The sequence below is a fragment of the Macrotis lagotis genome, chromosome 3 (assembly GCF_037893015.1).
Source record: "Macrotis lagotis isolate mMagLag1 chromosome 3, bilby.v1.9.chrom.fasta, whole genome shotgun sequence".
NCBI lineage: Eukaryota > Metazoa > Chordata > Mammalia > Peramelemorphia > Peramelidae > Macrotis > Macrotis lagotis.
This window is the reverse complement of record NC_133660.1, coordinates 228,067,693-228,094,695: the sequence shown is the minus strand read 5'-3', so window position 1 is coordinate 228,094,695 and position 27,003 is coordinate 228,067,693. Positions and strand designations below refer to the sequence as shown.

At 35.0% G+C, this 27,003-nt stretch overlaps 1 protein-coding gene and 1 pseudogene across 3 annotated transcripts in view; both read right to left on the bottom strand.

The window, feature by feature from the left end:
- PTPRA (protein tyrosine phosphatase receptor type A) overlaps window positions 1-27,003 on the bottom strand; it is a 224,164-nt gene that overhangs the window by 114,105 nt on the left and 83,056 nt on the right. The gene's annotated exons all lie outside the window — the stretch shown is intronic.
- On the bottom strand, window positions 12,708-17,486 carry LOC141518232 (large ribosomal subunit protein eL38 pseudogene; annotated as a pseudogene).

The following is a 27,003-nucleotide window of genomic DNA, read 5'->3' as shown; positions in this document are numbered from 1 at the left end:
AGTCCTACTCCAGTACTTCATGATGGCATGGATATGACTGTGTTTTAAAGTAAACACTATAGTGGAACACATAAGCCTTGTCAGTCCTATCTAGCTGAAAGTTTCAAAAATGGCCCAATAATAGACTGTCCATCATCTGAGGACCAGTATAGTTAAGTCAAAGGAAGCTCATTATTATTAGAGTGGTCATAAGGTGACAAATCTTTCATCAATAGTAATCCCCAAGACCACCTAATACAATACTCATAAGTATTCTGATAATGAAGGGAATATACACATTGACAAAATTACATATTTTTAAAACTCTAACACTTGCATTGGCATCTTTAGGAGTCTTACATTACATTTAAGTGGTTCACCAAAACTTCAATATTTTTTTCACCTGAATTTTTACCTAGCTACATTTCCCTCATGCTGTTGCTTGCACAATTGATTTTTTTTTTTAATACAGGCATCAGACTTTACATTTATTACTCTAAAATTTTATCTTAATGGTTTCAGTCCATCCTTCCAATGTGCTGAAAGATTTTAAGATTTTGATCCTGTTATTCAAAAATAACACTTGTTGGGGGCATCTAGGTGGGGCAGTAGATAGAGCACTGGCCCTGGAGTCAGGAGTACCTGAGTTCAAATCCAGCCTCAGACACTTAATAATTGCCTAGCTGTGTGACCTTGGTTAAGTCACTTAACCCCATTGAGTTAAATAAATAAAATAAAAAAAAATACCACTTGTTGCTTCTCTTAGCTTTGTGGTATTCACAAACTTGATAAGCAATGTCATCTATGTCTTCATTCAAACTCATTGGTATGGACCTCTGAGCTGATTTCCAAACCAAAAATTCTATAATTCTAAGTAGAAGAACTGACCTCAGAATCTATATAAATCCTTGACTTTTTTTGGTCTAATGATAAACAGTTTAATGAAGCTTCTGTATACCTTCACAGAATAATACTTTTAAATATATAAAAATAATATGTATAATATATATAAAATAAATTATATTTAAATATAGTTGTAGGAGAGCAGTGATCACACCTTTCTTTAAAGAATACAATCTATTGACACCCCCCCCAAGCTAGTTCTGAAAAACAGAAGCAAGAAAGGTCTGAAGCTTTGGAGAGGGCCTCCTTTTATCCCAGGAATGAAGCATAATTTGAATACAGAATTAAAAGTCAAGAAATAGGCTGAGAAAATGAACGAACTACACAAAAGGACCCGAATATAAAAAGTTACTATGGTCCAAGGAAGATCAAGACACAAACTCAGAAAAAGATTATGATATCAAAATAGTTATGTACAAAGCTTCAAAGAAAAATATGAATTGGTCACAGGCACAAAAAAAAAGGAAAGAATTCTTGAAAAAGGTCAAAAAGGATTTCAAAAAAATCAAATAAGAGAACTAAAGGAAAAATTAAGAAAAGAAATAAAAGTGATGCATGAAAATTATAAAGAGAGTTAACAGCTTAGCAAAAGAGGCACAAAATACTAGATAAAAATAACATCTTGGCACAAAAATTCGCTGAAAAAAATTCCTAAAAAAAAAAAAGAACTAGTCAAATGGTAAAATAGGTACAAAAATCCATTGGAAAAAAACTCATTTAAAAGTAGATTGATCAAATGGAAAAAGAGGTACAAAAATTAAATGAAGAAAATAATTCATCAAAAATTAGAAGTAGGCAAATGGAAGCTAATAACAAAATCAAAAGAAGGATAAAATGAAGAAAATATGAAATAGCTCATCAGAAAAACAACTGACCTGACAAATCCAGGAGAGTGAATTTAAGAATTATTAGGCTATTGGAAAGTCAGATTAAAAAAAAAAGTCTAGATATAATCTTTTTTAAAATTTTTTTAGGGTTTTCTTTTTTTTTTTTTTTTTTGCAAGGCAAACGGGGTTAAGTGGCTTGCCCAAGGCTACACAGCTAGGTAATTATTAAGTGTCTGAGACCGGATTTGAACCCAGGTACTCCTGACTCCAGGACCGGTGCTTTATCCACTACGCCACCTAGCTGCCCCTTAGATATAATCTTTTAAGAAATTAACAAGAATAATTGTTCTGATATTCTAGAATCAGAGGAGTAACATAGAAACTGAAAGAATCTATATCAATCACCTCCTGAGAGATACCAAAATGAAAAATCCCAGGAATAAATAAATCAAATTCTAGAGTTTCAAGGTCAAGGAGAAAAATATTGCAAGCAACTGAAAAAAACAATCCAGATATCATGGACACAACAGTTAGGATCACACAAGATTTAGCAGCTTCTACACATTAAAGGACTAGAGGATTTGGAAATTTCTTTCATGAAACCCAAACCAGTAAGAGCCAAAACAGAGAAAGAAAACTAAAGACCAATTTCCTTAATGAATGTTGGTGGGTTTTTTTTTTTTAACATAAAATACTAGTGAGGAGATTATAATATATCAGAAAAATGAGACACTACCACCAGGTGAAATTTTAGCAGGAATGCAGATCTGTTAAATATCAGGGAAATTATAAACATAATTAACCATTTCAATAATAAAAACCAATAAAAATCATATAATTATCTCAACAGATACAGAAAAAGTTTTTGACAAAATACAACACTTATTCCTATTAAAAACACTTTAAAGCATAGGAATGAATGGAGCGTTCCTTAAAATTGTAAGGAGTTTTATCTAAAACCATCAACAAGTATTATGTGTAATGGGGATAAGCTAGAATCCTTTCCAATAAGATCAAGGGTTAAGTAAGGATTATTTAATATTGTTCAGGAAAATGCTAGCTATAGCAATAAGAAAAGGAAATTGAAAGAATTAGAGTAGCGATAAACAAAACTCACTCTGCAGTCATTTTGAAGGTAAACTTGGAAAACCCTACAGAATAAACTAAAAAGTTAGCTGAAATAATTTTCAACTCTGGAAAAATATAGGATATAAAATAAATCCATAAAAATCATCAGCATTTCCATATATTACCATGAAATTACAAGAGAAAGGAATAGAAAGAGAAATTCCATTTAAAGTATCTGAAAACCATATAAAATCCTTGGGAGTTCACCTACCAAGACAAACCCAGAAACTATATGAAAAACAATTACAAAATGCTTTTCACACAAAGTCAAATCTAAACAATTGGAAAAATATCAATTGTTTTTGAGTAAGCTGAGCCAATATGATGAAAATGATAATTCATCCTAAATTAATTTATTTATTCAGTGCCAATCCAATCCAATTTCCAAAAAATTATTTTATAAAGCTAGAAAGAATAATAAAAAATTCATCTGAGAGAAAAAAGTCCAAAAATATCAAGGGAATCGTTGAAAAAAAATTTAAAGGAAAGCTGACAAATTCAAAAATCCAATATTTTGGGACAAGAAATCACTGACAAAAATTGCAGGGAAGGAAAGAAGTATTACTAAAACTAGATATAGACCAATATCTCACATCATATACTGAGATAAGGACAAAATGGATACATGATTTAGACTTAAAGGATGATGTTTATAAACATAAAAAATAGAATACTTTGCCTGTCAGGTTTATGGATAAGGGAAGAATTTATAACTAGAGGACAAAGAACAATACAAGATGTAATATGGATAATTTTTATTACTTCAATATAAAAAGGTTTTGAAAAAACCCAGCCAATACAGACAAGACTATAAGGGAAGTAATAAACTAGGAAAAATTGATACAGCAAGTTTATCTGATAAAGGCCTCATATCTCAAATATAAAACTATATCAAATTCCATAAAAATATGAGTCATTCCCCAATTGATAATTGGGGGCAGTTTTCAGAAGAAGAAATTAAAGCTAACATATATCTTATAAAAATGCTTTAAATCAATACTAATGAGAGAAATGCAAATTAAAAAACCATTCTGAGTTATCACCTCATACCTAACAGATTGGGCTATGATAACCAATAAGGAAAATGTAAAATTCTAGCAGGGATGTGGAAAAATTGGGGCTCTAATGTACTATTGGTGGAGTTGTGAACTGCTCTACCTATTCTGGTGAGCAATTTGGAACTATGCTCAAAGGTCTATAAAATTATGCATACCCTTTGACCCTACAATACCACTATTAGGTCTGTTCCCCAAAGAGATTTTTTTAAAGGAAAAGGACCTATCTGTGCAAAATTGTTTATAGCAGCTCTTTTTGTGATGGCAAAGAATTGGAAATTGAGGTGATGTCCATCGATTGGGGAATGAGATTGATCAAGATGTAGTATATGGTTTGGGATGTAATACTATTGAGCTATGAGGAAGGATGGTTTCAGAAAAACTTGAAAGAAATATATAAATGGATGCAAAGTGAAATGCACAGAACCAATAGAACAGCATAATTATTATATATTATTAATATTAATTAATTAATACAATATTAATTATTATATATTACATAATTACATAATAACCATCTGAGAATATCTTAACTATTTTCAGCAATACAATGATCCAAGACAATTCTGATGGGCTTATGATAAAAAATATTATCTACTTGCGGAGAAAAAAATGGAATCATGTTGAGAGTTGCTTGGATGAGTTTAAAGATCCGTTATGACTAAAGCCTAAGTTTAGGTGACCCTTGAGCTGAAGGCTCTCCACAGAAAACTCTACTGTGATAACCCAACTGCATCATCCACGACCTCACTTATGTGATAGCCTGTACCCGAATTTCTTGACCTAGGTTACATCCTGCTAGGTTACATCCTGTGCAAGTTACAGAAACCTCACTGTTTTATCCTGTATGCTAATTTTGTGGCTTTCTGCTATAAAGAACTGTCTGATACTGTGAATAAAACTAGTATCTTCACTGGAGTGTACGCATATTTCTTTTCTCTCCTCAGCCAAATTAATTCCTCTGGTGGACAGGGGAACTCAACAGAGTCAGAATGCAAATTTTTTTTAGTCTGCATTTTCTTTTGCAAGAGGGCTAATATGGAAATGTTTTGCATGACTGCACATGTATAATCCATATCAAATTGCTTGCCTTCTCAAGAAGAGGGAGGGGAGAGAGGGAAAGAATTTGAAATTAAAATAAAAAAAACAAATGGGGTCAGCTAGGTGGTGCAGTGAATAGAGCCCCAACTCTGGAGTTAGGAGTACCTGAACACAAATCCAGACTCAGACACTTGACACTCATTAGCTGTGTAATGCTGGGCAAGTCATTTAATCCTAATTGCACTGCCCCCAAAAAAGCTAACTTTTAATGTACATGGCATTGAAAAAAATAAATAAAAAGAAATATAGTTGTTAAAAGAAAAAACAAAAACAAACTCACAGACCCCAAATTAAAAACCTTTGGGACAAGGGCCAGCTAGGTGGTGTAGTGGATAAAGCATCAGCCCTGGAGTCAGGAGTATCTGAGTTTAAATCCAGCCTCACACACTTAATAATTACCTAGCTATGTGACCTTGGACAAGTCACTTAACTCCATTGCTTTAAATAAAAATAAAATAGGATAGACAGAATAGATAAAAAGATAAATAGAATAGATAAAGCATTCATTAAGTGTTTCTATTATTACTAATCACTAAGGATACAAATACAAGCAAGGCAGTTCATACCTGAAAGGAACTTACATTCTTTTTTAAAAATCAATTTGAGGGGGCGGCTAGGTGGCAGCCCTGGAGTCAGGAGTACCTGAGTTCAAATCCGGCCTCAGACACATAATAATTACCTAGCTGTGTGGCCTTGGGCAAGCCACTTAACCCCCATTGCCTTGCAAAAACTTAAAAAAAATCAATTTGATTTAATTTTATTTTTTGCAAATGGTTACAAATGCAAATGTAAATGGTTACATGCAAAAACAAGTTTCAACATTTACTTTTAAAACCTTGAATTATGGATTCTCTTCCCTCTTCCCACCCCAATCCTGCCATTGAGAAAGTTATTTGATATGGGTTAAAAATATGAAGTCATGAAAAACATTATCACAATAGTCATATTATAAAAAGCAAATATAACACCTCCTCCCCCCAAAAAAGAAACCTTAAGAAAAATAAAGATAAAAAAAAAGTATGCTCCAATCTGTATTTGGACATCATCAGCTCTGTCTCTGAGATGATTATATTCTTTATCAGGGGTCCTTCAGAGTTGTCTTGGGTCACAGCATTGCTCAGAAAAGGTAAGTCATTCAAGTTGATCATCTACAACATTGCAGTTACTTTGTTTATAGTACATTTCCCATTGCATCTGCTCATGCAAGTTTTTTACTCAGAGCATTCTGAAGATCTTACAATTTAATAAGGATAAAATAATGCATTAAGGAAACTACAAGGAGTAGAGTCCACATATAGGGGCTATGGATGTCTCACTATAGACATGCTAAGGTTAAAAAAAATCAGACCCAGAGTGGACCCATAGATAGAATTTAAAGATGGGGTAAGGGACAAGAAGGATGTAGGGAGAGGGTGTAGATAGGAAATGAATGTAATAATTGAGGTATATAGGTTTTATAGGTTTGGTAAATTCATTGAAGATGAGGCTCTTTCATATTTGGCTTTGTTTTCCTAGCACTAAAGAAAGTCCTCTGCAACCTTCAGCCACCTCACCTCAGGAAGATATCAGTTCAAGTCCTATTTATGGCACATCCTAGCACACATTATATGACCTTATATATACTTAATCTCTCAGGATCCCCAGCAACTCTTATACTAGAAATAGTAGAACTATTTTTCTTCATTGAATAAAGAGTTTCGTGAACATGAAATCATATGTTCAGTCTGATGATGGTGGTGAGGATAATGACAATGACAATAATAATAATACCTTAAAGACACATCCCCAAATTGAGACTTTCAAACTTCATGAAAGTCATAGGGTTGGGGCGGCTAGGTGGAGTAGTGGATAAAGCACCGGCCCTGGAGTCAGGAGTACCTGGGTTCAAATCCTGTCTCAGACACTTAATAATTACCTAGCTGTGTGGCCTTGGGCAAGCCACTTAACCCCATTTGCCTTGCTAAAAAAAAAAAGTCATAGGGTTGCTAGTTCTTCTAGCAAGTACAATAAAATCTTTATCATCACCTCAGGGTATAGATCAGGGAAGGAAGCTTAGCTAAGAATTACATCAAATCTATGTCTTTCTCAGTTTCCAATAAAAGCTTTTTGACATCATCAAGGTTTATAATATGGGGGAGAGGAATTTCGTCTGGATTCAGCTTACTAATTAAAAGCAAAAGGAAACATTTTTATTAATAATTAGCTTAAATATTTTCTAACTGCCTTACTGTTTCTCAAGATAATTTCTAGCTTTTTGTATTTCTATTCAAATGTAAACTTAAAAGTCTTTGATATTTCTTGTCTAGTTGCATCACTTGGTGTAAGTCAACTGACCTTTTCAAAAATCTGTTTCTTCATCTCTTAAGATGTGGCTAACAGTTTTTCTCTGTGAGAATCAAATGAGATAATCACATGAAGCTCTTTGCATATTTTGAAGTACTATATAACTGAAAACTATCAATGTTCTTATTCCTATTTTTTACCTGTCAGAAGTTTTCTAGGAAATTTTAGTTTTTCCATAGAAGTTTATTTGATTTATCTTGATTAGATCGTTTCTAATGTATACTGGCCTCTGTGGAGGATGGTCCATTTATAATTGTAGCATGATCATTAGAAGGATGCTACATTTCTAAAAAATAGACTCAGAGAGATCTACCAATCACTCTCTGTGTGACTTTGCAAAGGCCATTCAATCTCATATCTCTTCCAGCTCTAAATCTGTGGACTAGGATCCAAAGAAATTGAATTTCCCTTACAAAGTTTCCTTCTGGTATAGAATCAGGTTGTTTTAGTAAGATATTAAAAAGTATTTCTTTGGGTTTTTTTCTTTTTGAAAAGAATATTACTGTTCAATCCTAGATAATTAGAGGCCCAAAAAAGACAGATGCAGCACTTCTGAAAATTATTTAGGTCCTGGAATTGCTCTAAGGTTTTCCTTCAAAGAAGACTCCCTACTTCCTGACAATCCAAGCAATAAGGTTCACATGAAGACCAGTTGAAGTCTGGGACCACCTTGCTTGCCAAGTTAATTCAGGGGTCTTAGAAATTTGTTTTTAATTACATGAATCCTCTTATCACTTATGTTTACAGCACTGTTCACTAGCTTTGGAGGGGATCCAGGGTCAAAGTCATAGTCTAATAGAACTGAAAGGTGAAACTAATATGGTAAAAAGGTGTTAATTTATTTAGAAATACCTAGTCAATCTGAAGATTCAGCAAGAAAACAGCTGTTTCTTTTTGTCCCTCAACCAAAGAGGTGCCCCTCTAGTGTAAGAAAGCAGGCTTTTTCAGAAATAGAGGGAGATATGCAATAGAGATTTTTTTCTCTTAGCATTTCTATAAGAATTATAAAAAAGTAGAAACCTATACTTAGGTGTAAAGCTAAATTTTTAATCAAAAAACAAACAACACACACGCCATAATCAAACAATTAACAGTATTTGTATCTAAATTCAAATTTCCTTCAAGAAATCAAATGCAGAATAGAAAATCAAATGATTATAGTTCATAGCTAAACAACTCAGTTGATGCACTGTTAGAAATTACTCTGCCCAGAACTAATCCTAAACTTTAAACAAGAGTCTCCCCAGCTAGTAACTTCAGGAAAGAGTCATTCAAGCAGAGGAAATTCTCCTGGGGCTGCTTTCTGGACATCTTCCTAGTCTTGACTTTTAGTTCAAAGTAAATTATTTAAATATTCAGTTAAATAGGTTGGGAGGTAGGAGACTATTTTTCAGCTGTCTAAGGGCATAAGGAAATAAGTTATTTATACCTTATAAAGACTGTTTAACAGCTACTTTAGATGTCAACTAAATTAAGATTTTATTTACAAAGCAAACATAATAACTATGAAAAAATCATTTTTCTCTTCTAAGGAATAAAGAAGTCACAAAGACACAGTTCTATTTTGAATCTAGGACCTAGGAGTCTCCAGACATTATACAATTGGTGGCTTGGTCCCTTGGTGCCATGCTTGCCCTAAAAGCCGAGTTAAAAAACCTTGGGGTGAATAGCTTTTAAAAGCAAGGCAAACAGGGAATGAGTAACAGCATTCAAGACTTTCTGTCCTTAATAGCACTCAGTAACTCATCAGCAGATGCGCTATGAACCCTTGGTTAAAGAGTGGAAAGAAACACTGAAAGTTTCATTTGCAGACTTAACTTGGCTACATTTTTAAAGACTTGTTTAAACAGTCCTTGAATAAACTAATCTTTCCTGCACCTCTCTCTAGATAGCTCAGGGCCTCTCAATGGTCATTCTGAACTTCTTCCTGTCACCCAAGGCTGCTCTAGAGGTAAAGGACAAATAAGGAGACTGAGCCCCAGGATCATAGGATGAATAGCATGGATTTTCCAGGTCCTATGGTCAAGAAAAAAACAGAAATTTCTAGTGCCTGCTTCTGGAAATGTTAAAGAAATCAGAACGGCCTCTCCCCCCACCCCCAATTCAAGAAATGACAGAAAGGTCAAAGGATTTAACTAAGGAAATGAACATCAATAATTCATTTTTACTACTTAGCAACATCCTAAAACTGCCAAGACTGTTACTAGGAAAAAGTCCTCACCATCTGGAATAAAATCTGTTCAGTCCTATCACATTGGTGGCAGCACAGCCATAAGCAATTTTACAAATGGCGTGAACTCCAAAGGCTTAACTAAGAACTTTCAAAGAAATAATAGTTTAAGGAGTATGCAATTAAGACATAGAAAACTAACAATAAGGACTTCAAGATATACAAAGTTCCTAAAAGAAGTTACAAAATAAACTTCTCTATTTCAAAATCTATAACCTCCAGTGATGTCCATAAAAAAAAGCTACAGATGAACATCTGTTTTTAGAGGTTCCCAATCAAAAATTGTGGTTCTAGGGCAGATTTAAGAAGGAAGAGAAAAAGCAAAGACTCACCTGAGCTCTCCTCAAAATCCCTCTGAATACCTTTAAATAATATCTTAACAATTCCTGGAGCAGCAGAACCACAAAAGGATGTCACAAAATAATTTTCCAGTCAAAGTTAACTTAGAAGGTCAGGAGAATAGTTGTGTTGCACCAGGGTGAGAGTGGAAATACAGTTCTAGGGCAGGCTATGCCAGCACAGACATCGACCTAGCAAATCAGGAGCAGGCCTTCAATTCATGAACCAATAGTGGCAGCAGCTGTTTCTGGAGCTATCAGTCCAGAGATGATAAGGGGTCAAAAAACTGGCCAAAAGGAGATTACAAAAAAAATAAATAAATAAAAATAAAAAATTTTTTTAAAAAAAAGGAGATTACAGGGGTCTCTGGTAGAACTGAGGCACAATTCTATTGATTCATCTGTACTTGAATCCAGGTTCCAGTCCTGGGTGCCAATTCAGGGCAAGAAGGAGCACTAACACACAAGAGCTTGCTGTTCCAGGAAAGCAGGAACCCTCATCACAGTTCCAGGGTGGAAAAGAGAGCAGGTAGTCACTCACAGACCAGAGCACAGGCTAGAAAACTAGTAAACATCTCTCTAGATCATAGCACCTTTGAAAGACTGAAAACTTGCAGTTATATACAAGTGTCTCTGAAAACAGCTACCTAAAATCCCTGAAGGTTGAGACAGTGTGACTTCAACCCTGGAAGCAAAGTCCTACTCTAACAAAGAGTTAAAAAATTCTAATCACAGAAAGTCACAACAACAAAGTCAAAACTCCTACATTCAAAGCCTCAAAAAAAAATATGAATAGTTATAGGCCATGGAAGAACTCAAAAGGGATGTTGAAAATCAAGAGAAAGAAAAAATTGGGAAGAGAAATGAATGATGAAGAAAATCACAAAAAAAAATCAACAGCTTAATATAGAAAGTACTAAAAATACTGAAGACAACCAACACATTATAAAAACAAAATAGTCAATGAGGAGAAGAATGTCTTAAAAAAAACAGAATTGGCCATATGGAAAAAGAGGTACAAAAATTCACCGAAGAAAAATCTACTTAAAAAGTAGAATTGGCAGTATAAAAACTCATTGAAGAAAATAAGTCCTTAAAAATTGAACAAATGGAAGCTAATGACTTTATGAGAAATCAAGAAACAATAAAACAAAATAGAAACAATAAAATAGAAGACAGTGTAAAATATCTTACTGTAAAAATCTGAAAAACAGATTCAGAAGAGATTTTTTTAAAAAAATCACTGGACTACCTGAATGCCATGATCAAAAAAAGAGCCTAGACAAAAATCTTTCTAAGAAATTATCATGGGGGCGGCTAGGTGGCGTAGTGGATAAAGCACTGGCCTTGGAGTCAGGAGTACCTGGGTTCAAATCTGGCCTCAGACACTTAATAATTACCTAGCTGTGTGGCCTTGGGCAAGCCACTAAACCCCATTTGCCTTGCAAAAACCTAAAAAAAAAATTATCATGGAAACTGACTTGATGTTCTAGAACTAGAGGAAAAAAACAGAAATGGAAAGAATTCATCAAACACCTTCTGAAAGACATCTCAAAATGAAAACTCCCAGAAATGTTATAGCCAAATTCCAAAGCTCCCAGGTAAAGGAGGAAATATTGCAATCAGCCAGAAAGAAAAAATTCAAGTATCATGGAGCCACAGTCAGGATAACACAAGATTTAGATTCTACATTTTTTTTAAAGGATTAGAGGGCTTGGTATGGAATTTTCTGGAAGGCAAAGGAACTAAGATTGCAACCAAGAATAAACAACCCTACAAAACAATATAATTTTTAAATATTTATTTATTTATTCTCTTTTTGTACAAATAATGTTTTTTCATACATTAATAAAATATTCTTGTTTACAAAATACACCCTCCCCCCACAAAATATAGACTCACTTGAGCGATAAAGTAATGGGGAGAGAAAAAAAATTTAAAAAAATAATAGTAATAATTGTAGGTATGGCCAGGTGGCGCAATGGACGGAACCCCAGCCCTGGAGCCAGGAGCACCCAAGCCTATATCCGGCCCCATACACCCAACAATCATCCAGCCGTGTGACATGCAAGCCACCCCAACACCAATGCCCTGCAAAAATCAAAAAAAGAAAAAAAAAGACCCAAAATAAAATAAAATAGTAATAATAGTAGGGGTGCCTGGGGGGTCAGACAGAGCATTGGCCCTTGAGCCAGGAGCACCCAGGGCCGAATCCAGCCTCAGACACCCAAAGATCACCCTGCTATGCAGCTCCAGGAAGACCACCCAGCCCCATTTGCCCTGCACCCCCCCAAAAAATAATAATAATAAAAAATGTGCTTGAGTCTTTGTTCCAACACCAATAACTCTGTCATGGGTGGATCACATTCTTTACGGTAAGTCCATCACAAAAGTTACTTCCATATTTTTCCATTACTGATCGCAACTCCCTCCTTTCGTATTTCTCCACTACCATGTACTATATTTTTCTCTCTCCTTTCACTCTGACTCTGCTGTAGGGTAGCTGAATGGTGCAGCAGACAGATCCCTGGTGCCCCCTACCACCCCTTAGGCCCAGCATCCACTAGCCCTATGGTCCTGGACAGGCCATCCAATCCCAGCCCCTTGCAAGAAGTAAAAAAGAAATTGTGTTATATCTGGCCACTCTCCCCCCATGGTCCACCCTCTCTTCCATCACTCACATCCCCCCCTTCACCCTCTCCCCCCTCTTTTCTTCTTACTCCAGATGTCTATGCCCCATTGAATATATATGCTGTTTCCTCTCCTAGCCACCTCTGATGAGAACAAAGATTCCCTCATTCCCCCTTGCCTTCCCCCCTTCCATATCATTGAAATAGCTCATTATGATAAAGAAAAAACTTATTATATGAGATATCTTGGCCTATTCCCCCTCTCCTTTCTCTTTCTCCCATCACATTTCCCTTTTTTTCTATTGACTCCATTTTTACACCATATTTTATCTTCAAATTCAGCTTTCTCCTGTGCTTCAACTATAAAAGCTCCCTCTACCCACTCTATTAACTGAGAAGGTTCATATGAGTATTATCAGTGTCATTTTTTCTATGCAGGAATACATGCAGTTCATCATCAAGTCCCTCATATTTTCCCCCTCTCCTTCAATCTCCATGCTTCACCTGAGTCCTGTATCTGAAGATCAAAACTTCTGGTCATTCCAACAGGAACATTTGAAATTCCCCTGGTTCACTGAAAGTCCATTTTTAACCTGGAACAGGACATTCAGCCTTGCTGGGTAGTTGATTCTTGGTTGCATTCTAAGCTCTTGCCTTCCGGTATATTATATTCCAAGCCCTACGAGCTTCCAATGTAGTTGCTGCTAAGTCCTGTGTGATCCTGACTGCAGCTCCATGATATTTGAACCGTGTCCTTCTGGCTGCTTGTAATATTTTCTCTTTGACTTGGGAGTTCTGGAACTTGGCTATAATATTCCTAGGGGTTGGTTTTTTGGGATCTCTTTCTTGGGGGGCAGAATTTATTTAAAGGGAAAAAATGGTCATTTAATGTTAATAGCGGACTTTTAAGCATACTTGACAAAAAGATTGGAGCTGAATAGAACATGTGACATTCAAAAACAAGACTCAAGATAAGTATAAAAAGGTAAATAATAAATGGAAATCATAAAGGAATTAATGAAGTTAAATTATATACCTACATAGGAAGATGATACTGATATCTCAAGAAAGAGTGTGTGTGTGTGTGTGTGTGTATAAAGACAGAGCACACAGAAGTAAGTTGAAAATGAAAGAATATCTAAAAAAATAAAATTAAAAAGTAAGAAAGCAATATAATGGGGAAAGAGAAAGGTAAAATTATCTCTCATAAAAGAAGCAAGAAAAAGCTTTTACCATGGAAAGAAAAGGGAGGGGAAGAAATGAGAGGGGGGGAATGAATCTTACTCTCATCAGAATTGGCTCAAAAAAGTAATAACATATATAGTCAAATGAGTATAGAAATCTATCTTTCGCTATCGGAAAGTAGAAGGGGGAAAGGAATAGGGGGGGGGAAAATAGAAGGAAGGACAGATTTCATAGAAACTATGAAAAAAATTGAAACAAGTTTCTTTAATAAAGGTCTCATTTCTCAGACCTAGACAGTGGAGTCAAATTTGTAAAAATAAGGGTCATTCTTCGATTGAAAGATGATCAAAAGATATGAACAGTTTTCAGACAATTTAATCAAAGCTCTCTATAATCATATGAAAAAATGCTCTCACTACTGACTGAAGAAATGCAAGTTAAAATAATTCTGAGGTACTGCCTAACACCTATAAGATTTACTAATAGGACAGAAAAGGAAAAGGACAAATGTTGGAGGGGATGTGGGAAAAATGAGACATTAATGCATTGCTGGTGGAGTTGTAAACTAGCTTAACCATTCTGTAGAGCAATTTGGAAGTCCAAAGGGTTATAAAATCAAGCACAACAATACCACTACTAGATCTATATTCTCAAAGAGATAAAAAACAAAAGCAAAAAAGGAAAAGGACCTATATGTACAAAAATATTTATAGTGGCTCTTTTTTTAGTGGAAAAGGTTTAGAAATTAAGGGTCTGCCCATCAATTGGGGAATGGCTGAACAAACTGTGGAACAGAATCATGATGGAATATTATTTTACCACAAGAAATGACAAGCAACATTTCATCAGTGCAACAATCAGGGACAATTTTACTGTATCTGCAATGGAGAATACCATCTGTATCCAAAGAAAGAATTGTGGAGTTTAAACAAAGACCAAAGACTACTTTTAACTTTAAAAAAAGTTATCTTATTATGTAATTTTGCTATCTCTTATATTTTATTTTTTCTTTTAGGATATGATTTTTCTCTCAATACATTCAATTTTGATCAATGTATAGAATGGAAACAATGTAAAGACTATCAGACTGCCTTAGGTGGGGAGTGGGGGGAGGAAAGTGAGATTAGGGGAAAAATTATAAAATTCAATGAAAATAAAAAATAAAAACAAATGAGCAAGATGTTCTTAGAAAAATCTTGAAAGATTTACTGTGTTTTCTTTCACCACATGACTAATATAGAAATGTTTTGCATGCCTAAACAATCTACATTGATTTATTTGCCTTCTCAATGAGGGGAGGTGAAGAGGGAAGAAGAGAGAGAGAGTTTGGAACTCAAAGTTTTAAAAACAAATGTTAAAAAAAACACTGAATAAATTCAAAAAATAAAAAGATGTTGCTAAAAAATTGTTTCCATAGCCAACATAGACATATGTAATAGGATCATACATTTATAGATTTGGTGGAGGGCCATCATGCTCAATACCCTCCTTTTCTTTATGAAGAAATAGGCTTGGAGAGGTGAAGAGATTTGCCCAAGGTCACTCAGCTAGAAAAGAGCTGAACTGAGATGTTTCAAGTCTATTGTAATGACTTATTTCTTGTTCTAGATTTTGAATTCTCAGTCCTTGAGTTTGACAGAGGCTTTCCACTTCTTAATTACTCTCTAGCCAAGCTCCCTATTGGAACACTAGGTTGAAGTCACTTTTCCCTTGACTACATCCTTCCCTTCTCTCTTCCAATGAAGTTAAAAAATATGCTACCCCAAATACAAAAGAGATTCCAGGTTTCCCAATAGATCAGGAGTGATACTGGCTTGACTATTATTTGACTTAGTAGCATACTAGAAATCTGAACAAGAGCAAGATGATAATGATAATCTCCCCTCAAAAACAAAACAAAAATCATTCCATATTTTTTATTCTCCCAGTTATCAAGGAGAATGAAATGTTCCCTAAAACACAAAAATAAAAAACAGAAGTTCAATGAGAAAATAAAGAAAAATGATGTGAAATAGCAAAGGGAAACTCTGTCCTGTGTCAGGAAGCTGAAGTATAGAAGAATGTTACACAGACAGAAAAACAATTCTAACAGGGAGGAAAGGGCAAATTGTCTAAAAGGACTGATGTGAATGGATAAGGAATTCATCAACCAACATAGACTTTTTTTTTTTGCAAGGCAAATGGGGTTAAGTGGCTTGCCCAAGGCCACACGGCGGTAATTATTGAGTGTCTGAGACCGGATTTGAACCCAGGTACTCCTGACTCCAGGGCTGGTGCTTTATCCACTGCACCACCTAGCCACCCCTCAACATAGACTTTTAAAGGTAGGTGTGTGTGTGTCCATCCCCTTCAATATGCACTCTGAATACATCAAGTCTTTATCAGGAGGTAGACAGTATTCTTTTTCATGAATACCTTAGAATTTTAGTTGGTCATTATATTGATTAGCATTCTCAAATACTTTGAAGTTGTTTTTCTTTGCAATATTGTTGTTATTAGGTAAATTATTCCCTTGGTTCTGCTCACCTTGGTCTTTATCAGTTCATGAGTTTTCCCAAGTTTTTCTAAGATAGTCTAATATATTTGAACATATAAAGAAATTATGTAAAAACAAAAGATGTCAATAAAGCTTGAAGTTTAAAACAAAAAGATATAAAAAAGAGAAACAAAGATATATATTGCAAGATGAATACAAAATTAAGTTATGGTCATGCTAGAGTAGTGTCAAGATAAATTATCCAAGGATGTGCTTCTCTTTTTGAAAAATAATTGATGATGTATACCATGGAAACAATGTAAAGACTGACAAATTGCCTTCTGTGGGGGGTAGGGGGAGGGAAGTTTAGGGGAAAATTTGTAAAACTCAAAATAAATAAAATCATTAATAAAAAAGAAAAATAATTGATGAAAACTGGTACTGACTAAAAAATAAGAGTGACAGATCAGCGGAATAGATTAGGTACAAAAGAAACAGTAAGTAAATGACTATAGTAATCTACTATATTGGGTTGATAAACCTAAAGATTCTAGCTTCTAGGATAAGAACTCAATCATTAACAAAAACTGCTGGGAAAACTGGACAACAGTAAGGCAAAAACTAGACAAAGCTATATCTCATATCCTATACCAAAATAAGCTGGAAATGGGTACAGGATTTAGGCATAAAAAAATAACACCATAAGCCAGTTAGGAGAACAAAGAATAGTTTATCTATCAGACCTTTGGAAAGGGGAGGAGTTTATTACCAAAGAAGAGATAGAGAACTTTATGAAATGCAAGATGGATAATTTTGATTACATTAAATTAAAAAGGGTTTGCACAAAATAAAATGAATACAACCAAGATTCAAAGGAATTCAATAAGTTCAGAAATAATTTTTATATCTGGTGCTTCTGATAAAGGCCTCATTTCTAAAATATAGAAAACTGAGTCAAATTTATAAGAATACAAGTCATTCCCCAATTGATAAATAGTCAAAGGATATGAATAGGCAATTCTCAGATGAAGAAATTATTTTTTTCCCCTGTATTTTAATGGAGGTGATGGAACATTAAGTGAGTTGATTCTTTCACCGCCAAACCAGGAGGCAGGGACTATTTAAGTTTCTCTGCCTTCTCATTGTCTGTGATGACGAATGTGTACAGGTACTTGCTGCATCGGACCTTAAACTTCACATTGTCCTTGTTTTCCTTGATCTTGACAGATTTAGCATCTTTTCTTCTGGCTGTGAGCAGGAAGATTTTGATTTCCTCAATTTTTCAGGGCATGGTGACGGCGGTGGAGGGACGAGGGGGCAGCAGGTGGCCCAAGAGATAGAGCCAGGGGAAAGATTCTCACAAGGAGCCAAGAGAGCTAGAAAGGCTCAGATGAAGAAATTAAAGGTATCTATAGCCATATGAAAAAAAATGCTCTAAACCATATTATTGATTAGAGAAATACAAATTAAAACAACTCTGAGGTACCATCTCACATCTATCAGATTAGCCTATATGACTAAAAAGGAAAATGTTCAATGTTATAGCAGATATGAGAAAGCTAGTACACTAATGCAATCTTGGGGGAATTATAAACTGATCCAGCCTTTCTGGAGAGCAATTGGGCACTATGTCCAAAAGGCAATAAAACTGTGCATACCTTTTGATGCAGCAATATTACTATTTGATCTGTATCCCAAAGAGATCACAAGAAAGGGAAAAAAAGCTCACATGTACAAAATTATTTATAGTAGCTCTTTTTGAAATGGCAAAGAATTGGAAATTGAGGTGATGGCCATCAACTGGGGAAAGACTGAACAAACTGTGGTATATGAATATGATGGAGTATTATTGTTCTGTAAGAAATCACAAGGGGGGGGCAGCTAGGTGGCGTAGTGGGGGGCAGCTAGGTGGTGTAGTGGGGGGCAGCTAGGTGACGTAGTGGATAAAGCACCAGCCTTGGAGTCAGGAGTACCTGGGTTTAAATCCGGTCTCAGACACTTAATAACCTAGCTGTGTGGTCTTGGGCAAGCCACTTAACCCCATTTGCCTTGCAAAAACCTAAAAAAAAAAAAAAGTTGTAAAAAAAGAAATCACAAGGGGCAAGACTTCAAAAAAGCCTAGAAAGACTTGCATGAATTATGAACAGAGTGAAGTGAATACAGCCAGGAGAACATTGTACACATATGATGAACTTATTCATTTCAGCACTACAATAATCAAAGACGATTCTAAAGGATTTGTAAGGGCAAATAACCATCCATATCCATATCTGAATGCAGATCAAAGCTTACTATTTTTAATTTTTAAAATTTGTGCTTTATGTTTTTTTTCCTTTTCATGGTTTTTTCCTTTTTGTTTTGATTCTCCTTTAACAATATGACTAATATGGAAATATTTTTAACATAGTTACACACATATACCTACATTAGTTTACTCTCTGTTGATGGGGAAAGGGAAGGGAGAAAAGAAGAAAAATATAAAATTCAAAACCTTTCAAATATGATTGTTGAAAACTATATTTACATGTAGTTGGAAAAATAAATTTATAAAAGAAAAAGAACTGATGAGAAAACCAGAAAGTGGTCTGCAGAAATTAGATTTAAATCAACATTTTGGAACATACAGATGAGCTCCTTGAATACAGAGACTATCTTGCTTTTCTATTTAAATATCAAGTCCTTAATAAATGCCATTCCATTACGCCCAAAGGGCAACAAAAATGTGCATACCCTTTGATCCAGCAATATCACTACTGGGTCTATATCCTGAAGAGAATATGAAAAAGGGTAAAAATATCACTTGTGCAAAAATATTCATAGCAGCCCTGTTTGTGGTGGCAAAGAATTGGGAATTAAGTGAATGTCCTTCAATTGGGGAATGGCTTAACAAACTGTAGAATATATATGTCATGGAATACTATTGTTCTATTAGAAACCAGGAGGAATGGGAATTCAGGGAAGCCTGGAAGGATATGCATGAACTGATACTGAGATGAACGGAACCAGAAGAACATTGTACACCCTAACAGCAACATGGGGGTGATGAACTTGCTCATTCCAACAGTGCAACAATAAGGCACAATTTTAGGGTATCTGCGATGGAGAATACTATCTGTATCCAGAGAAGGAATTGTGGAGTTTGAACAAAGACCAAAGACTGTTATCTTCAATTTAGGGGAAAAACTTGTTATCTTATTATGTAATTTTGCTAACTCTAATATTTTATTTTTATTCCTTAAGGAAATGATTTCTCTCTCATCACATTCACCTTACAACAATGTATACCATGGAAACAATGTAAAGACTAACAGACTGCCTTCTGTGGGGAATGAGGGGAGGGGAAGCAAGAATAGGGTAAAAATTGTAAAACTCAAAATGAATAAAATCTTTCTTAAAATAAATAAATGCATATTGGGGGAAAATGCCATTCCATTCCATATTACACAATAAACTTAAAATGAAAGTGACCTGAAAAATAATGATCATATCATAAAAAAAATTAGAAGAGAATCAGATTAGGTACCTTTCACAACTATGACTAGTGAGTAAATTTTTAATCAAATAAAATAGGTTACACACAAAATAAACCCAAATAGGGTAAGAATGAAAGTGGTCAACTGGGAAAAAATTTTGTATTAAATATCTCTGAAAAGAGATGTGATCTGATACCCAAGATATATAAACAACTAAAAAAAATATGTAAGGTCAAAATTCATTCCCCAAGGGATAAATGTTCAAAAACATGAACAGTTCTCCTACAAGTCATTAATATAGATATAAATAAATAATATAGATATAAATAATATATATAAATAAAAATAATTCACTTTACAATTAGCTAAATGGCAAAGATGACAAAAAATGGAAATATTTAATGTCTGAGGGGCTATATTCAAATGCACTGTTGGAGCTGTAAAGTGGTTCAACAATTCTGTAATGTAAATGAGAATTATGGAAATAAAATAATTAAATTGTTTAGACCTTTTGACCCAGAACTTCCACTGTTAGACATATACCCCAAGAAAGTCAATGGCAAAAAAGAGAAAATACCTATAGACACCAAAATATTTGTAGCATTATTTTTTGTGATAGTAAAGAATTAGAAACAAAATAGATGATTGGGGAATGGCTCAACAAATTGTACTACATGAATGTAAAAGAATTATTGTGCTATAAGAAAGGTTAAACACAGAGAAACATGGAAAAATTTATATACTCCAATACTCAGTGAAATAAACAGAGTCAAGAAAACAATGTATACACTGACTACAACAATGTAAATAGAAAAAAAGACAACTTAAACTGAATGCTGTGAAGTTAAACTTGGCCTCCAAAAAAGAAATATGAACATCTGTCCTCTTACTAACCATTCTTTGCAGAAGTAGAGACTATGGATGGGGTATACAGCATGAGAAATCAGATTTTTAAAAAGATGTTGACTAATATTGCTGAATTTTCCCACCCCCTCTTTTTTATACTTTGTTATAAGGGATGGATCTTTGAGAGTTGTGAGGAAAGGTAGGTGATGTAATAAACAAAAGATATCTAAAATTTTTTTGCTAAAGCAAAAAAAAAATGAAAGGGCTTAGTCAAGGTAAGTTAAGAACAAGAAAAATGTTTTTTTAAGCTATCCATAATGGGGAAAAGAGGAAGTTCAAAGAAGGAATGAAACTGCCATTAAGGTGAAATGGGTGGATAACCAAAGGGGGGAAAAACATTTGGATTCTCTAAGTAGGAAGAAGTAGAAAATTGTAGAAGAAGCAATGAGATCTCTGTCATATAGCCTAGGTTAGCTTTTTCTAGACCTTTCTTCACTAGCTTTTCCTTAAAAGGAAGCCTTAACTTGTCTAAGAGAATAAGGCTCCAACTACTGATGTAGATTTCTGTGACTTAAGTAAAAAAGCTAGTACATGTGGAGTCAGAAGCTCCTCTTTCATACTGTACATATGGTTATGACTACCACAAAATCATGGCTAATTATGAGGCAGAAAAGCTATGGTCAACTGAATAAATTCTGTATCATTACTGAATATATCCTTTCCATGTTATGGTTAGCTAAGTCTCCTTTTGTTAACTGCTAGACAGTTTATGAATATCTCATTATATTCTAATCCTAAATCTTAAGCACCAAACCTATTTGTATAAAGCTTGAGGAGACAACAAATACCTAAATGTCCTCATTGAGTTAAATTCTTTGAAGTCCATATAACTAAATCCTAGTTATTGAAAGAGCTGGAAGATATTACTATTAGGTCAATAAAGATTATTGATTAACATCAATATCAGGTCATATCAAAATTAACTTTTTTCTTTTTTTTGATGGACTCGATTGATATATATATATGTATACAATATAAACTCAAATATTATACAGAGAAAAAGAGAAAAGTAGACATATATAAGATATGTATATATTTAACTTAAATTCTCTCATACTTGTAAAACATCTGCAATAAAGGGAAGTACAATTAAGTGAACTTAGAACTAAATGAATGATGAGATTCAAAGAATAATCATTAACAATTCAATGTCAACTTGGAAGGTGAACAGTGACATAGGCTTGACCTTATGCTATTTATTATTTTTGCCAAACCTGGAAAAAAGCATATACAGCATATTCATTATATTACAGATGACATAAATCAGAAAGGATAGCTAACAATCTATTATGAAAGTCAGAACTCGAAAAAGACCCTGATAGCCTAGAACATCATGGTGAATCTAATAAGACAAAACTTGGGGTTTTTTTTAAGGTTTTTGTGAGACAAATGGGGTTAAATGGCTTGCCCAAGGCCACACAGCTAGGTAATTATTAAGCATCTGAGGCTGGATTTGAACTCAGGTACTCCTGACTCCAGGGTCGGTGTTCTATCCACTTTGCTACCTAGCTGCCCCCTAACAAGACAAAATTTGACAAATTCCATATAGGGAAATTACAGCAAAATAGCAGTTCAGCTGTAAAAGATCCAGGCCGATAGTTCTCTCTACTTCCAGTCTTTACCTTGTCCAATCCTTTCTGTCCTCTATACAGCTACTAAAATAATCTCAAATCACAGGCCTGCCTACACTGAAAAATCTTCAGTGTTTCTCCAATGTCTTTCCCTTCTACTTTTCTCATTAATATCCTTCTATTCTACTTCACAAGCTCTACTGTGCAGCAAACTGGACTACTATATGTTCCCTGAACTCAATTCTACATCCACATATTCTCCTCCTTCCATGACATCTCCTGTATCTGGAATGTACAACCTGCTCATCTCAGAACAGCTGTCTTCCTTTGAGGTTTGGTTTAGATGCTTCATTTCCCATCACACCTCTTCCAATCTCTCAACTCTTTGTGTTCTTCCTTTTCTGAATTATTCTTCTACCACCTGGACTACTAAGATCTCCTAAGATCTTTTCAGATATTGACTCTGTCACACAGAAAGTAAGCTATTTCTCCTAGATTCATGCTACTGATAAATCTAAAAACATGCTATCTATTCCTTTATTCAAATCATTCATAAAAATTTAGAACAGCAAAAGACCAACAGACAAATCCTGACATACATTGTGATATTCAATATGACTATTCTTTGGCATAGCATTGCTCACCTTATTTTGCATCCATCAGAGGTAGAATGCTTAATTTCAAACATAACTTCTCTGAAGAAATGGAAGGGAGGGAAGTCATGCCACTAGAGATAATATCATTAAGACAAGAATCAGATTTAATTTATATCCTATAGATCTGAATCCTGTAGGTATTCAGTAAATGTGCTAATATAAGATAAGTTATTTAATACTTTAATTAGTAGTTGGAAAGCAGTTATCACTATTCATCCTGTTAGGTAGAAACTTATCTGCCTTGGGTCAAGTATCAATATGTCAACATGTAAGAGAAAGGAAAAGGTCCAGGAACTAAAGGAAGAAAAGAAAAGTCATTAGAGGTTACAAAGATGGGAGAAGAGCAAATTTTGTCAAAGTGTAACCAGAATCTATAATGGGATCATGGCTTATATAATAGAAAGGGGGTGCCAACTTCTTGGTCAAATTCCAAGTCTTCCTAAGTAGACAACTAATAAAAGTGGTTGTGTTGTCCTAGATGGCAAGTCTTTCCCCAAACGTTGTCACTGATAGCTTCTCTAGCACAGGCTGTGGGGACAAGGGAGGCTTCCTGGCAGACAAATATTATTCATCTACACACTTTAACCCAGTTGGACTCTTCAGGTCTAAGAGAATCCCTGGCTCCACCTAAGTTATACTAAAACTCTTGTAGAACTTTTAAAAGACATAGGTGGCATGACTTCTGAATTTCACACCTACACCTATTCCTACCTTGGAAGTTTCTGAACAACGAACAAGCAAACTTGACAACTGTAGCTAAAAGAAGTGGGGAAAGAAATGGAATGTTTCTAGTCAGGCAGGGTCCTTTGTCTCTTGGAAAAATAAGAAAAGAGATTACAAAGAAAGGAAAGCAGAATATCTAAATTCCATCATGGACTATCACCATCATTTTTCAGAGTGTGCTGTAATGAGAAATACGTATCGGCCCCTGCATGTAAGGATTCAATCTGTAGCCTTCTTGTATTTACCATGAATAAATAAGGTGTAGACAGTGGTAGTATCTGCTTTTTGAAGCAGGTCCCATAATGACAACTGTTGGCAGAAATGAAACCAGTGAAACCTCAGGTTCCTAATTAATGTCAAGTGAGACATTTTTGTATCTCCAGCACTTAGGCCTTACTAAGGGTTTACTGAATTGAATTAAACTAGGAATGGCAGGTACAAGAAGTGAGAGGTGAAGTATGAAGGAAGGGGAAAAGCACTTATTATGCCTACAATGTGTCACTAAGAACTTTGCAAATATTACTTCCTTTGATCCCCACAACAAACCTGGGAGGTAGGAGTGGTTATTAACAAAATTTTATAGTTGAGGAAACTGAGGTGGACACAGAGAGAAGATAACTCCCCCAGGATCACAAACCTAGGAAGCATCTGACTCCAGGTCCTGTGTACTGCCTTTTTATAGGGTTTAACGAACAGCTATTGAGTAGTATGGTTTGGCTTAGATGTGAAGCGTGTAAAGGGAAGTAATGTGAAAGGTTGGATGTGAAGTTTTGCATTTTAGTCTAGAAGCAAAAGGAAACCACTGAAGGTTTTTTGAGTGGAAAGTGACACAGGCATACCTATGCAATAGGAAAATTATTTTGGCATCTGAGTAAAAGTTGTATTGAAAAGGAAGAGACTGGAGGTAGACAGGTCAATTTAGGAAGTTACTGAAATAGCCCAAGTGAGTAGTGATAAGGATGTATAAGTTGAGTGAAGACAATGAATACAAGAGTCTTAGGGTGGAATCAAGAAGACTTGACAACTTCATAAGTTCTATTGTGCAACAAGTAGGGAAGGAGAGTTAAATCTGACTTGAAAGATACAAACTCGAAAGAAAGAATAGATGGTGGAGACCTAAACAGAATCTGGGAAATTTGGAGAAGAAACAGATTTAGAGGAGATGATTTGTTCTACACATGTGGAATTTGAGGTGCTAGCAAGAATATTCAGATAGAGATTACTCAGACAGTGTACCTAACACTTCATCCTAGTTGGAGTTTAAGACAAAGACCAGGGTGGCTGAAATCACCAAGGAAGAGAATATAGAGAGGAAACAAAAAAGGTTCTAGATCAGAGCTGTTAAGTAGATCCATGCTTGGAGAAGGCAGGAAGATGATGAGTTAGCTCTCTTCTAGTCATATTGATCCTAACATGTTGAGAGGCCTCTAGTTGGAGATGTGCAACAGACAGGTAGATACATGAAACATACACATGAAAAAAAAATAGAGGTGGAATATAGATTTCTGGCTAATTTGTGTAGAAATGATCATTGAGGGGGCAGCTAGGTGGTGCAGGGGATAAAGCACTGGCCCTGGAGTCAGGAGTACCTGGGTTCAAATCCAGTCTCAGACATTTAATAATTACCTAACTGTGTGGCCTTGGGCAAGCCACTTAACCCCATTGCCTTGAAAAATCTTAAAAAAAAAAAAAGAAATGGTCTTTCAAAGGGGGGCAGCTAGGTGGCGCAGTGGATAGAGCACCGGCCTTGCAGTCAGGAGTACCTGGGTTCAAATCCGACCTCAGACACTTAATAATTACCTAGCCGTGTGGCCTTGGGCAAGCCACTTAACCCCATTGCCTTGAAAAATCTAAAAAAAAAAAAAGAAAAAAAAGAAATGATCATTGAATTTATAGAAATAGTAGTTCAATAGCCCAAATGTCTGAAGCAGAAGGAATGCAAAGCCTTTTTCACCAGACTTAATGCCATTTTCTTAGCCCTCAGCCTTCTGACCTCTCTTCAGCATTATATTCACAATCTCCTAGATAAACTTTCCTTCTTGATTCCTGTGACACTGGGCTTTTCTCATTTTCCCCCTAAGTGTCTGATATTTTTTTCCTCCACATCTATTGCTGGCTCAGTTCCCTATTCCTACTCTCTAAGGGTCCATCAAGTTTTTTGCCTTTGACCTTCTTTCTTTAACTTGTACCCCTTGATGACAAGAGATCCTTCACCCATTCATTCATTCAAGAAACATTTATAAAATGCTTATGACACATACTGTACTATGTTAGGGAGAAATGTATAAAGTCTAGGTGAGGTACTACTATCCCTACTTTGAAGCATACAAACAAGTAGGGAAATAGAACATAAACTAAAATAATTATAAAATATAATTTTATACAATAAGAGCATTATGGCATTGCAAATTTTTAAAAAATTTTCTCTTAATATCTGTCTCCAAAGATCCACTATATTTGTGTCTGAAATACACCTGACTTTGTAAAAATAGGAGAGAAATACCAATGTCATACTTCTTTCTACTTTCTAAAAGTTCATATTCAATAATGGAAAAAAACAAAGTAATAGAAAGGAACTGTTTAAAAAATAAACAATGACAACACCAAATTTTGCTCTGGTCCCAAAGATAAACACGTAACAATTATAGTGTTAGCTTAACATATGGTATTCTAATAGTTGCAGTATTTTTCCTTCTTGGCAACAGATGTACTAGAAGAGCAGTCAGTGAAAAGCAATAAAGGTTTATTTCATTTCTACCATCCATCGTTCATGGTTCACAATACCAATAACAGCTTCATTTTCAAACATGAAAGACAATGCTTTATTATTTGCACATAACTGAAGGCTTTTCATTCATAGAGAAAACAGACACATGCAGAAAGAAGAAAAACAAAGCCACTTTCTCAAGTAGTCATGGTCAGATACCAACCACTGAGACTCACTAAGTTACTTCTTCTTCTAATACAAATTACATCAAATTCTAAAGTATGTTTGATAAAAGAAGAGGAAATTCATATAAAAATTGAAGTGAATCTCAAGTAGGAAAGTCAGAGTAACATCTAAATAATAGTGGTTACCATGTAGAGGGATGAAGAAAATTTGGTAAGTCTGTGAAATAGCACAGAAGGCCATAGTCTACAATCCCTAATGTGGCAGACATATACAGTTTAGTTTCCCTCCAGGAAATAAGTCATATATTTCAGGTCACAAATTCTTTCCAGTCAAATATCTACATGAGAAGCCATGCATGACAGATAAGTCATAAGGGCCCTGTTAGCATTTTTTCTTCCCAGGCTTCCTTTGAGGTATAAAAACCTCTCATAAGGGGCACTAGAAGCTGGTTCAGTAATGGGACAATGTTGGACAACTGTAAAAAGGGAATAAGAATAGTATCCACCTCACAGGATTGCTGTAGGGACCAAATCATACACATAGTAAATGCTTAATATAAGTTTTTCCCCCCCTTCCTTCAGGTCAT